General features: G+C 47.4%; 1 protein-coding gene across 3 annotated transcripts in view; it reads left to right on the forward strand.

Annotated features, from left to right (window-relative positions):
• The window catches only part of CFAP58 (cilia and flagella associated protein 58), a 116,981-nt gene that overhangs the window by 75,700 nt on the left and 27,377 nt on the right, over positions 1–13,904 (forward strand). The window contains exon 21 of one of the 3 annotated variants that reach the window (XR_013952888.1): positions 6,436–6,975. The exons of the other annotated variants lie outside the window; for them this stretch is intronic. The gene's annotated coding sequence lies outside the window, so the exon portion shown is untranslated. Of the gene's footprint in view, positions 1–6,435; positions 6,976–13,904 lie in introns of those variants that run through there. 3 annotated transcript variants of the gene reach the window in all.

Genomic DNA, 13,904 nt, shown 5'->3' on the forward strand with positions numbered 1-13,904 from the left:
CTGGGTGCAGTGGGGTGGTGCAGAGCCAGCGTTCCCAAAGGGAAAGCCCTGCTGCTGACCAGAGCAGGGAGGACAGCATGGCAGGGTGTGGGAGTCCTGTCCTCAGCTTGTATTTGGGACCTTGGGTATGGCACCAGGCCACACAAGAGGTGTCCTCGGATAAAATTGCCGGTGTAAGGGCTGGGAATGCAACCTGATGGCCTGGGTCTGCATGGGGATGTGGCTATGGTGGGGCTCGGTACCACCGGTGCTGGTGCTGGCATGACTGTGGTGGAGGGAATTACGCACCTGGGTCAGGATTTTGTTGCAGCCAATGCTCCACCTAGGTTGAAAAGTTACTCTGTCCAGAGCATGCTTTGGATAGGGAAATGCTTTCCTTTAAATCTACCATTCTGAGTAGTGCTGCCCTCCCCGTCTCCCCACTGGAGTGTCGTGGCTGCCCCCAGCCCTGCCGATGGGGGGGGACCCACCTGAGCTAATGGCCTTCATGGTAAATCTACTAGCCTGAGCAAGCACAGGCACAAAATGCATTTGCCAATCCTCAGGTCATTTTTGCCATGAAATGGACTAAGGAAAACTGCACAGCTCCCTGTGTGCTGGCAGGTGGCAGCCGCGGGGTGGGAACCTCTTTAATCAGCGCATCAACCTGCAGAGAGCACCTGTATGTTTTCCCTCCCCACCTCCTGCAAACACCACAGCTGATTTCTTGGCAGCTGGAAACTCCTCGGAACTTCGGTTCTTAACGAGCCGAGGGGGGGCACGGCAGCAGGTAGGTTGACGGAGGTACCCTTGGGGTTGGTGTGTGTGCAGCAGTCGTTCAGCTCTGGCCATAAACACAAAGCTATTACAACTTGCTTCCCAGGAGTGGGACAGAGAGCCCAATCCTGAACACAATTAGGGAGCCAAAGTACATAGTTCACTCCATCAGGTGTTCAACCCTTTGAATTTCTGCGGAGGGCTCTCGCTCTGTGGACAAATGACTTCACCTGGATGCAAACCAGAAAGTTTGGGTGTCCATTGCCAAGGCCTTGTGGAACTGTTGGGCATGGGGACAGGAAAACACACACAACCAAGTTGCTGATTTACCCCCCATACAGCGGTATTCCCCTGTATATTTTTATGTCCCTAGCCCCAGTGAGTGTTGTGCTGGGACGCATGGAAAGTCTTTGCTGTGGTCCAAAGGGGCAGACTTTGGCTAGCAAGAGTGTAATGGTATTGCTGAACAGATGCAGAAAAGCCAGGGCAGGAGTTCCCGACGTGTTGTCTCAGCCACGTGGGACACGAGGCAGTCCTTTTAATCTGGGTTGATCTGTGAGAAGAAAGTTCTGCGTCTCGTCTCTTTAACGTGCTATTTTTGCCCTGCTTTGGCAGTGGCACGGGGGAGAGGCCCGGCTAATGAGAGAGCAGGGCTTTTTGATGCCAGCCCAGAAGCAAGTGCCAGCTCAGTCATCTTTTGTGCGTTGGTTATTGAAGCCATAGGTGCTTGTGGGGAGGACTGCGAGGAGACTTTCCCTCTGATGTTGCACCAGCTGCTCCTGAGTGCATGTGGCTGAATTTGGGAAAAGAAAACTGGGAAAAGGAACTGAAGCCCCCTGGTGTGAATGCTGACCCCATAGCATAAGCATCTCTACACAGTGCTTTGAGGTTTCTCCATTGACTATTAGCACAATCCTGGACCTTGTTATAACTCTCTTTGAGCTATTCTGTGTAAGTTGCCTTGATCTACGGCTAAAAAGCACTATTTAAGAGCTAGGTATTATCATGATTCGCTTTTACCTTCTCTAATCTAGTCCTGAAGAGGAAGATTTGTACTGTGACAAAAGAAGTAGTGCTGCAGGGATTAGCCTCTACGTGTCCCAGTATGCAGAAAAGAGCGGATCTGGGCTGCTGAGCCCTGTTGGCTTCTCAAAGCTCTCAGAGGCTTTCCCACCACTCCCTCAATCACTGCGGTAGCCATGCAGCGAGGAGTCATCTTTTCCTGTGGGTTTGATCACTGTTCATCCTTGTGATTTTTGAAGGGGAAAGGAGAGAGTGAGGGGACAGGTAAAACTCCAAAAAACTCCAAAAACCTGCAGTCATGGGGTTGGCAGACTTGACGTGGGAAAAGCAGAGCTGTCTCTGAGGCATAAGGGATCCTGGATGTGCCATTCTTGGACAATGCTCCTGGCAGCAAAAAGGGTTTGCAGTCTGGTGGGGAGAAATTAATATCTTGCCTCCACCTCCTTGCTGCAGGAATTGTCCTTGTGTTTTTTGGAGGGGCTGGCTGCTCTCTAATCGTCAGGGAGATGGCACAGCCCATGACTGCAGGAGGTAAAGAAGGTCTTAGCTCACGCACTGGATATTCGTGGCCTGGGAAATAGAGCTCTTTGGCATTATCCCTGTTGGCATCTTTTCCACTGCTCCTTTTTTCTTCAGTGCCCCAGCCCCCCGAAGCACACCAGCCCATCCATTGTCTCATAGCCTCTAGAGAGTGGCGTGCGTGCCCAAGGTGGTACCCGGCCTCCTGTGACCTGAGGGTGTGAAGCCACGTGTGTGCTGAAGGGCTTTGATGGGTCTGTGGGTACTAAATACTGCATTCTCAGGGGCTGCTTGGCAGCTCTCTAGAGCAACTGTAGCATTCAAGCAGGGGGTGCTTGTAGGAGAAACAAGACCAGTGTTTACACTGGGATAATAAGAAATAGGGCTGGGAAGGGTCCTGAGGGTTATTTAAGTTTTCTTGTGTGGGATCAGTTTGACCTAACGCACCAACTGTATCTGAACTTAAAACAAGTCTCATTTGCAGATGAAGAAGCTTGCTGACATCCAGAATTTCATTGTTTGAAAGTAGGCAGAGACCCAGATTTCCTTTGCTGAAAGAGGCAAACCGTACTTAAAAAGATGTTCTGGAAAATGCGGGTGATTTTTCTCAATGCTGTGTAATGTCTCGGTTAGTATAACTTCAAAAATCAATTACTTTCTTTTACACTAAAGAACAATTAAGCTGTTCAAACCACTTGGCAAATAGCTACAACATCCAGACAATGAGAACTTCTGGAAAGGACCATAGTGATTGCTTAGATGCCTGCCTTTGATTAAATTAGTTAATACAGATTTGCTTTCTCCTCCCTTTCCTCTAGCTCTGAGATGAAGAATGCAGGAGGCTTTGAACTCATATTTTACATTCTCGTGCCTACCTCAAACCCACCTCGCGATAAATATTTGAAAGTTTGACTTAAACTGCTCCAAATGCTTTCTAGATTCCCAGATGAATCACTAAATTGCCTAAAAGGAGAGCCTGAAGATGAAACAGACTCCACAGTAGCAAAGCAGACTGGAAGATTACATATTTCTGTAATTGGTAAAAGTGTCAAATTTTCAGACCCTCTGTAAAAGAAAGAATCTATATATTAAAGCCCTCAGATTATCTGGGGGGACTTTATAGCTATGGAAATCAAAGGCAAACTGTCAATTTTCCCAATTTTTTCTCTCCTTTCCAGGAGGAAATTCTCCTTATTCTCTCCAAATAAGGCTTTCTTTTTCCTTTGGAAACCTGGAGGGAAAGCCTGGGAAACAGAGGTTAATAACATTGATTTAGAACAGTAAAAGTGAGGGGAAAAAGACAAGTTACTTAACTCGGGCAAGGCTGAGCATTCGGGGTGCAGGCAGCAGGGTGGCGGTTTGCTCAGACATTGGGACAGTAAGTCTTAATTCCTCACCGCCTGGCCTGCTGGTTTTGGAGGATGCTTGTGCCTCTTGTGCAAGAAGCTTGCCTCTTGTCATAGATCAACTCCATCCTCTTGGAAATTGAACACAACTGGGGGTACTCACAAAAATAATCAGTTTGGTTCATACTGGGAAACCAGCTTGGGTTGAAATTTTGGGTGGTGTGGCCACATGTAAGAGTGCTGCTGCCGAGGGGCTGGGCGCAAAGCACGGGCTGTGGGGGAGATTTATTCAGATTTTTTTTTTTGTTTCACCAGTAAGGGAGTAACCAAGAGGGGATGTGCAAGTTGGCACAGACCTACTTTTCTTAACGTGTGTCATGGTCTTGTCCATGGCTTAATTCATGTGAAGAGGCAGGGTCTGCTTGCTCAGGGCATTTTGAAAGCCCCATTTCTGCATTCTTCCTCTAGAAGTGCTTGGGAGTAGCATCCTGTTGTTCTGTGATCTTGCTGGTCTCTAGATCTGCGGGATGGTGTGGCAGGAAAGGGGCTGTTGTAGGAGACTCAGCCACTGCAACCCAGCCACTCCACTGCACTGGTGTCTGATGGCCGATCATGTACCACATGATGTCGTAAAGCCCCTGAAAGCTTATTCTTTTTGTCATTTTTTCCCCTCTGGGTTTTAAGTTTCTGCTGCTACTTAGCTTTGTAAAATAATAAATAGCAAAAAAAAAAATGTTCTTAGAAATTCATGCCCAAGGCTGGGGCTTTTTCTAAGTAGTCTTGATTCCTTCAGAGGGAAGCTACTACTAAGCAAAAATTACCATAATTAACTATAGTAAACTGCTTGCCATTTGATGTCAGAGACTTAAAAGCTTCTGTAGGGATCCACGCAGTATTTGAAAACAAGGCCTCAATGGTCTAATTAAAAAAGAGCAAGAGCGGAGTAGGAAAGGCTAGTGATAAATCTAAACAAACCACAATAAGCTGACGAGAGGAAAGGTAAACGAAGCCTTGCATCTTGGTCCAAAAAGAGCTCAGGAAATCTGGCTTTCTTCTTGCCCTGCACACCTTCTTCTGAAGCCAAGGGTCCCTCTTGCTCTGGATTTCATGCAGGACTTCCCTGGGAGTTTGGATCAGGGTGCAGAGCTTTTCAGTGTGGGAAACGGACACATTCCCTTTAAGACTGCCGGTGCTGGGAGAACACATCAGATTTTGAGCAAGTTCACCCTGAGGCAGCAGCAGCCTGGTGATGAATGTGGGCAAGGCAAATATTTGTATAGCAATTACCCATGCGGTGCAATGATAATAACACAGATACGTTTCTGGTGAGATGGTGCTCGCAGCAGTTCAAATTGGGGCTGTAAATACGTCGGTTTCCTGGGAAGCAGGAGGATTTACACTAGCAGAAGGGCGCTCTCTGAGCTCGTGTGCTGTTATGCTGCTGCTGTTTTGGTGGGGGCCAAGCAGGTCTCCAAGTGACTGCTGCTTGTATCCTCACCGTGACAGGTCAGGCAGGTGGCACCAGGGAAGGGTGTTCCCTCGCTCTTCTGCATGTTCAGACTGCTCAGCTGCCCAACGAAACGAGAGGGGATGCTGCTGTTTTTCATCACCTTGTGCTGGAAGAAGCCTGGGAAAGGAGTCTGGCTGGACAGCCCCCCCTAGAAGGGAGTGCGGGGGTTTCCTGTTGCCTTCCCAGGTGCTTTCCAAGGGCTCTGACTGACCAAAGCAGTTTGTGTTCTGGTGGTGGAGGGGGTTTCTGTCCCAGTGCAAACGCAGGAGCTTGCATAACCCTTTCTGAGCTCAGCTCACAGCTGCACAGGGCAATGCCAGCCACTTCTGTAGATCCACAGCGGCATGGGGACAGGCTGCCTGTGCCTGGCTCGGAGCATTACTCAAGGCCCTGAATTATGGCTACTGGTCACTCCAGTAGCATTTTGTATTGCCCCCAAGAACATGGGCTTTTCAACAGCAGAGTCACTGGAAAAGCTTTGCTTCTGGGATACTTGATGCTGAGGAGCTTTGGCAGTGCTGTGCTGCTGGAGCATGGGTACATTTGGCTCTTTTGCAGGCCAAGTGCATTGCAACGGGAGTTACCACTAAAAATAAGGGTGTCCCATGGCTGGGAACTTCATAATACCTCTTTATGTATCCCTGTTGAGAGGGAAGCACTGCACAAAGGGGCAGCCGGGACATGGCTGCCTTTCCCAGTGTCTGTACCTTAAACACTGTCACCAACATGTGCAGGGCTGTTGTGGTGCCCTGCCACACCTGTGGGCTGGAGGCTGGTGCATATAAGCTGAGTGTCCCAGGCTGAGCTCTGCCTTCAGCTTGTCCTGAATCCTCCTCCAGTGCTGCGGGGAGCAAAGATGCCAGGAGGCACGTGGGGCCTTCACAACCTCATGGCTGTCTAGCTGGAAAAAAAATAAGGTGCAAACCAAACTGCTTGAGGGAGATTGCACATGTAAATGAATAATCAGACTTTGCTCTCAAGGCGCAAGTTCACTGGATTGCAGCTGTCTGTTCAGATGGCCAGTGGTTTTCCCAAGCCTTTTAATGAGAGTAATTGTGCTCATCTTCCTCAAAGCCGTGATGCGATCTTTGGTTTCCCATCTGTCCCTTTTGGAATTTTGGGTGGTGGGAAAAGAAGTTTCTTTTCCTTCTGATACTGACTCCTCTCCAGTTGTGGCTGTCTGATACACAAGCGAGCTTTTGAGTTTGGATCCATGGGTCCTGCTGTTTTCCCCAAGACCTGGAGTGAGGCTGTCACCATGGCAATTCTTTTGCTGCACAGACACACCATCAATGTGGAAGACTCTTGGTCTGCCATCCTGAAAGGGAAAAGCAAAGCCTTCTTTGCTCTGAGAGCTCCTAAGCAGAAGAGGAGGAATCAAGAAAGAGGCTTTTGGCTGCTGTTGGGCTGTGGCTGCAGCGTGTCTGGCTAGAGAGCACGAAGATGGTCCTGGTGGGTCAGAGCAGAGATCTGTGGCAACGCTGCCCTGTCACCAGCAGCAAATGCCTGTGCAAGGCGAGGGTGAGCAAATAAAGATCTGCTCTCCTCACCTCCTCGTTCCTGGCGGTTGGTGTCTCAGACATTTCCAGAACCGGGTGTGGTATCTGTGTGCAATAGCCCTATAATACGGACTGTGTCCCATTCCAGCTGGAGCTGGTTTGCAAAAGCTTTGCCAAATGCTGCATACATCTATTTATCTGCTGAAAGCCTGGGCCAGGTGATGGTTCCTTTAAGGCAGTGCAAGTGCAGTGTGATTCCACTCATTAAAACAAGATCACCTTGGCAGTCCTTTCCCATGCTGCTACCATTACGGATGTCATAGCTGCATCCTGCCAAACTTCCTCAGGGCAAACTCCAAGCACAAATGAGAAAAAGCTCTTCTTTTTTTCCCCTCCTGTCCAGTAGAGTCACACTATCCAGGAACCAGAACAAACTAGACCAGTGAAAATACCATTCCTTGTATCCCATGGGCTACAGAGGAGGAATTAGCTATTCATCTGATCCAAGGCAGTCTAACAGGAGATGCTCCATGATTAATGGAGGGTGCAGTTCAGAAATGCAGGTGAGCTGATCCAATGTCTTCCTGATCCTGAAAGTTTCCATGTTCCCTTCGCTTGTATTCACTGGGGCAGCTGTAGTCAGCTTGGATTTCAGTTTTGCTAGTCAGCTCCTTCTGGGATGATTCAACTCACTTATCTGGCAGAAGAATAAACTTGGCCTTTTTTTTTTTTTTCCCAATATGGGGAAAGGAATCACTCTGTCAGATTAGTGAGCTGAATGGGTTCTGTGCAGGGTCTGGTACAAGGACAAGGGGTGGGAGTGGAACCGCGTGGCGGCTGATCAGGTTGGGGAAATGGAGGAGGAGAGGAAGGAGGGCTAGGCCTGACTTTGGTGATGGCTATTAGCTGTGACAGCTAGCATTACAAGAGGTTAATCCTCTTCACAGGTTTGCAGCCACATCGATCGGGTTGGATAGTCTGTGTCAAATTCCGTGCAAAAGCCCAGCATGAGGATAACACCTCTGGTTTCCAGGGAATGGATGCACTTGGATTTATGAATGATTTTTTTCTTGAAATTTCTCCCAGAAAGCCTCCACAAGATTGTTTACATGTTTGTGTCTTCTTTTAACCTAATTACTTAGCAGCAGCAGCCTCACGTGGAGCTGCAGCGTATGCTAGCAGAGGCACTGCTGGTACAGCTATTTTGCCTCCCCAAACAGCATTATATACAGCAAACAAAGCAGCTGTCTCGGCTACAGTTGTTACAAGCTGTTATTCCCGCCTCCTACCTACCCTTTGAGATGATAATGTTGTCTCCAAAACTCTGCAGTGCATATATACAGTATTTATGTGTTATAAATTGTAGCGCTTAGTGTGAAGTGCACTGTGGTGATGCAACTCCCTTTCCTCGTTCCCTGTCTATCCGGGAGATGTATTGCACAGCTTGGTGGAAAGGCCCACCAGCAGCTTACACCTGCAGCAGGAGTTTCCTCCAGGCAGCCAGATGCAGCTCTAGCTTCAGTTACAAGAGACTCGGTAGCTGGAAAAAGTACCTCAGGGTAGCAGTGGTGTGGGAACCACCGGACTCGTGATGGTTCTGGATCCTGCAGACCACTCATCTTCTTGATGGGGTGGTTCAACCCTCTGGAGCTGTCACTAGACTTTCATGAACAAGTGGGGTCAAGCATTCGTGCTTCACTGTGGTCCTGACAAGTCATCTGGTCAGGAGGAACCTTCCATGAATAGTGGAGTTGGTGCTTTCCACCCTGAAATCCCTTTGCAGATGCAGAAATTAAGCAATAAGGGGCCTTATGGGGTGATGCTGTTGCCCAAGGAAGGATGAGAAGAGGGATATGTGCTGGTAACCAGTGGGCCACCCTGGGATTACCCAGCATGGGCCTAATGAGCTCCTTGCTGTTGGAGGGAGTCAGTGTGGGAGTAAGCATAGCTCCTGCTTGCTTTCTACCTTTTTCTGACTGGATGTGCTCCTGTGGACTTTAGGCTTGTGTCCTACCAGTCTCAGCCCGCCCAGCATGTGGCAGGCAGTGCCATGGGCCCTGTGGGATGTCTGTGTGTGATTTTGCAGGCCGCATGTTCTGCGGGCCTGCCTGTACCACCCAAACAAGGTGCCCAGAGGTGGAAATGTGCTCAACACAGGCAATGGAGAGCTGCTCATCCCACCTGGGACCTGAGGGCTGTATTTCTCCATCTTAGGCACCTTGACAAGGCATCTGGGCCTGAATAGCCAGCATATGACTGCTCAGTATAGCGGAGCGTGGGATGTTCCCCCAGATGAGATGCATACCGTGTGCCCTAGTGTTATGGCCTGCCCGTGCCCCTTCTTGGAGGAGGACCTGTCTTGTGCTTCATGGAGCAAGTACCCAGAAAATTACAGCACTAACACATCATAAACTGCAGGTTATTAATGTCAGCTGGCTGCAATTTTACCACATTTGAAACTTCAGGAGCTGGCTTGTTGTGGCTGGAGCCAGGTGCTGGGCTGCCTTCTCCACGTCGCTGTGCCAAAGCACCTGGTTCTGAGCACTGTCTCTTCTCCTGAGCACCTCATGCCAAAGGCCGTGCTGACTGCAGCTCCTGCAGCAGCTCCCTGAGGTGCAGACTGTGTGGGGATCTGTCCCGACACCTCCTCGTTCCTCTGCTAGGTGTGTGCATCTCCCTACCCGCACCTCTTCTTGCATTGCCGCTCCTCGCAGCTGAATAACGAGAGCGAATGGTTTGTGAACTCTGGCTGAACTGACAGGATCTCTTCATAACGCTCCACATTTCTGCAATTAGTTTTTTTTTTAATTTAATTTTATTTATTTTTAACAGGCTCTGCTCCCAGATTTACTGAGCTGAATGCAATCGTTTAGCTTCATTATTCTGTTGCAATAGGTCTGCTGGCAAGTTTATTAAGCAATAAGGGATGAAAGGCAGCAAGTTTCTAGGTGGTTATAGTGTGTGTTGTGTAGTGTTGATAAGGCACAAGGTCGAAGGCTCACAGCTTTAATCACTGGAGAAAAACACCCTGGAGAGACAGAATCTTATTGGTATAATGGCATGGAAGTGAGTCATAAAAAAAGGAACTGCTATTTCAAACTGCCCGTTCCTCTGCCTGGAGAAACCAATGCTTAGGAGAGATTGTTTGTGGGATTGCTCTAATATCACATCTATGGCTGTCTTCCCCTTAAGGATCATGGACCAGCTGGAAATGGAAATCCACTGAACCAGCTCCTTTTCTCTTAACCTCCTAGTCAGAGAGCTCCAGTTTTGGTTGATAAAATTCATGCTGAGGGGCTTTGTCCCTGCAGAAACCTTGCAGTTCTGTGTCTGCAGGGAACTTGTCAGATCTCATGAAGTCTGGCAAGCTGCTCCTGGTGGCCCTGCTGGTGTGGTTGTGGCTCCGGCCTTCATCACACGGTGCTGCTGCCTCTCTCCTGCTGGCATCCTACATGGTTGTAAAGCAACAGCATCTTCCTTGGGCCTGAATGTAGCTGAACCACATCATTTTGTGCAAGTGGACTGTATCTTTTCTAAACAAGCAGGTCATGTACTGCTCTCTCTCCTTTTTCTTAAACACTGGGGTAAAGCAACATTAAATCAGGCAGAGCTTAGTGACTGGATGAGGTAGTGTAAATGATAAGATGTGGGGCTGTGTAAAACATTGATCCTGGGACTTGCACAAGACCAGGCACTGCAGGTGTTGGGCTTTCTCAGAAAGAAATAGGGACTGGACAGGGCATGGTTTCACTTGGTTCCACTAATGATGAGGAAATGCAAATATAATCAACAGGGTGTTGGTGACATTGTAATTAGTAAGCAAAGACTCAGAAAAGAGGCTTAGCACAAGAAAGGTGGGAATTGAAGATTCCCACAAGAAGTTGAGAATCTAAGTGTGTTACAGGGACCCTCATGTCTTGCAACCCGAAGCCTGGCCAGGAATACCCTGTGCACCTCATAAGCAAGCCACGTTGTTTTGTTTCTCTGACTTATTCATTTACCTGTAAATTAAGGACCGAAATTGTCTGGACTGTTACTCATTTTTAAACTTGGGTTTACATCCACCGGGGCAGGAGAAGGTGGATTTACTTTTTGCTCGTTGCATTAAAAATTAACGCTAAGTGTTCCCTTTGTCTCCATAAAACAGTTTACAGCATTATTACATGAATTTTCTTCACAATCTGTCCTCTCATCTCACGCCTCTGTGAAAGAGCCTTTGTAGTAAGCCTGGGACAGGCTCTGATCATAAAAGAGGAGACTCACTGGCATCAGCTAGTCTGGATGAGGAGTCTACACAGAGCTGAGAAAAAGGGCAATCTGAATTTAAAATCTCTGCTTTTGTGTCTACTTTGTCACCAGTCATCACTGTGATGTTCAGCAAGTCACATCATTGCTACCAGAGTCCTGGCCTTACACACACCCTGTAAATCTGGGCTCGTAGTACATCCCAGCATAATACAGTAATTTCAGGGTGAATTAACAAATTTCAATGGATTAGAGGCCTATTCTTTAGCAATGCTAAGTAATATTATTGCCTCCCCATGGAGGCTATTAGAAATTGAAAGATGACATCTGAGGGAAAGATACTATTAGAACAATGTAGAGAAGCCAGATGGGCAAGTGATCCACACAGCTTATGTCAAGAAAACGGGAAACATCTGTCTCTGTGGGGAATGGAAGAAATAACTAATGTACCCGTGTACAGCCTGCGAGATTGATAGCTGCAATTTAGCAGAGGCTGTTCAGCACTTTTATCAGCAATGACAAAGTGGCCTGCCGTGTTACCTGCTTCTTAATCAATCTCTTGATTGCAGTATGGAAGCGGCTGGAGTTACTGTCTGAAGAGAGAGATCTTATAAAATGAAACAGCAGTGACACAACCATATGGGGGACCATATGTGAGGACAACATCTGCAGAGGGCTTCATCTTTTCTTTCTCTTTTTGTTTTTTCCCCTTCTCATTTAATTGCAAAGAGTTATTGGATTAATATGCAGATCAGGTCAACAGCCATATCTGAAGAGCCCAGCACTGCAAATCAGGCTCCTGTGGCAGGGAAGCAGAAGTTGAGTCTTGTGACATGAGAGAAATAGAAGATTAATTAAACGCCCTAATGTGTAAAGCCTGCCCTTGTTATGGGGAATGGTGGCTGAAGGGGAGCTCTGCATTACCTAGTCTCTGGGACGAATGCTGAATGTTGTGGGTCACCACTTCAAGTCAATGTGAATTGTTGACATTACAGGGCACTGTAAATTCAAAATTCTCATCCTCATTTTGCAGTTCTGTCAGCTCTGTTGTAGCAGCCAAGCTGGTGGCTTTAATGGTCTGAGCTAGGTGGAGTGATGTGATAAGGGTTAATGTGCTCAGAAGCTTGTCTGTTTCCCCTGCCCTACATCTCAGCTGATTTAATGTCAGAGATAACCTCTGCCTGACAGCATTGCCCCATCTGTATAACATCTTGCAGCACACCAAGATACCTGCAGCATGCTCCTTGCTCAGAAAACAGAGCTCCCAGGATATGGCAGATAGGACTTGGACCCCAGATTTGAAATCCAATGTGGGAGAGAAATTCACTTTAGAGAGAGAAATTTTGTGTTTTGTTGTTTTGTAAGTCTGATTCTGTTTATAGCCTTTTCCTGTTCTGTTGAACTTACTGAAGCAGATTTTCATCTGGAGTAAATAATGCAACTGTTCCCTCCAGTGGAGCTACAATGATTCACACCAGCTTGGGTTTGGTTCCAGTAACCTTAACTCCTCAGTGTAATTAACTAAAGTAATTGCATTCTCATACCCGTGTGTTTTTTTTTTTAAACACAACTTTATTCCAGGTTATATAAAGTCAGTGTAGTTGTCTTAAACTGAACCCCAATAAAACTTCAAAATCACCCTGCTTCTGTTAGGGCTGGAGATGCTTCTTTGATCCTAGTGATTTCTCAAGTGTGATTTTTGTATGATTCAAACTGTCCTAGTGCATAAGGTTTTTAATAGCAGGGTGGGGCACCTGACATATCTTTGCTTTAGGAGCCCTGACACCATCGGTAGCTTAGTGTGGTACCCAGAACTTAGCACCCTTGCCCCAGTGAGAGCCCCAGGGGAGGATTCTGGTGGTGGTGGCTCTGTGGCCAAACTGTACTGGACCCAGTTAGGTGCAAGGCAGTTTGGAAACAGCCTCAGCACCTGCATCATTTCTTTTGGTGTGACACTTTGTGGTTAAATTGCAGGGATGTGGTTATTGGACATGGTAACTGCAGTGGCAGGAGGTGATATGGAAATGTGGTCATTCACCCTGCACAAATCTTAGTAAGACTGTTGAAACTAATCGAGGAAAATGGGGAAATGCTATGTTTTCTAGATGCAGGCTTGAACAGCAGCTGAATTGCATTGATCGGTTCACTTTTCTTGAATCAGTAGACAGGAACAGATATGAAAGAAAGAGGAAGCGAATTGACATTATAGAAATGGATGCTTTATTACCCCATTATCTCATTCTTTTATCCAACAAAGGCCCAGTTGTTCACCTCACAGCCCTTTAACCAAAACCTTTTTTTTTTCTTCCCCACACCATAGTGTAATAACTTTGTTGTGCAGTGAGGATGTTCATTGAATGCTTTCATGGCTGGTGCAGCAGCTTTGGCCGAGGACATGTGCCATGGCCCTGTCCCCCTTAAAGACAGGAGTGAACCAGAGAGAGGGGTGCTGAGCCCCACTAAAGGTTAGCCTGTGATGCCTTACAGAGCTTTCTTCTGTGAACACCCTCCCTTCACCGAAGAAGGCAAAGTGCTCTGGTGATGGATTTCATGGAATAGGACACCTGGGAGCAACAGCTATTCAAATATAGTGATGTGCTTTATGGAGAGATTATGTTTTTGTTTAAGCTTGCTTGGATGTCAGGAGGACAACTGTGTGGAGATTGTGTGGACAAATGAAGTGAGAGCTAATGCTCAGCAAGAGGTATGCAAGCTTCCCAGGGGGCATGGATTTGCAGTAGTACAACACAAAATCAGATTTCAGAGATCAGCCATGCTGAAAAGGTATCGACTGAAGATAAAAGCAGATGCTTACCTGCTCACTTTCTGAGGTGCTTTATTGCTCACTTTTGTTTGGTTTTGCACTAAGTAAAGGGATCTCCGTCTCCTCTCTCAGGTGGGGCTACCCTTTGCATGCCATAGAGCTCATCCCTCTTTCCTCATCTCAAAAAGACTGAAACACGAGTGGGGATGGCAAGGCTTCATTTTCTGAGTACATCAACAAAA

Source organism: Anser brachyrhynchus, assembly GCF_964034855.1.
Source record: "Anser brachyrhynchus genome assembly, chromosome: 6".
NCBI lineage: Eukaryota > Metazoa > Chordata > Aves > Anseriformes > Anatidae > Anser > Anser brachyrhynchus.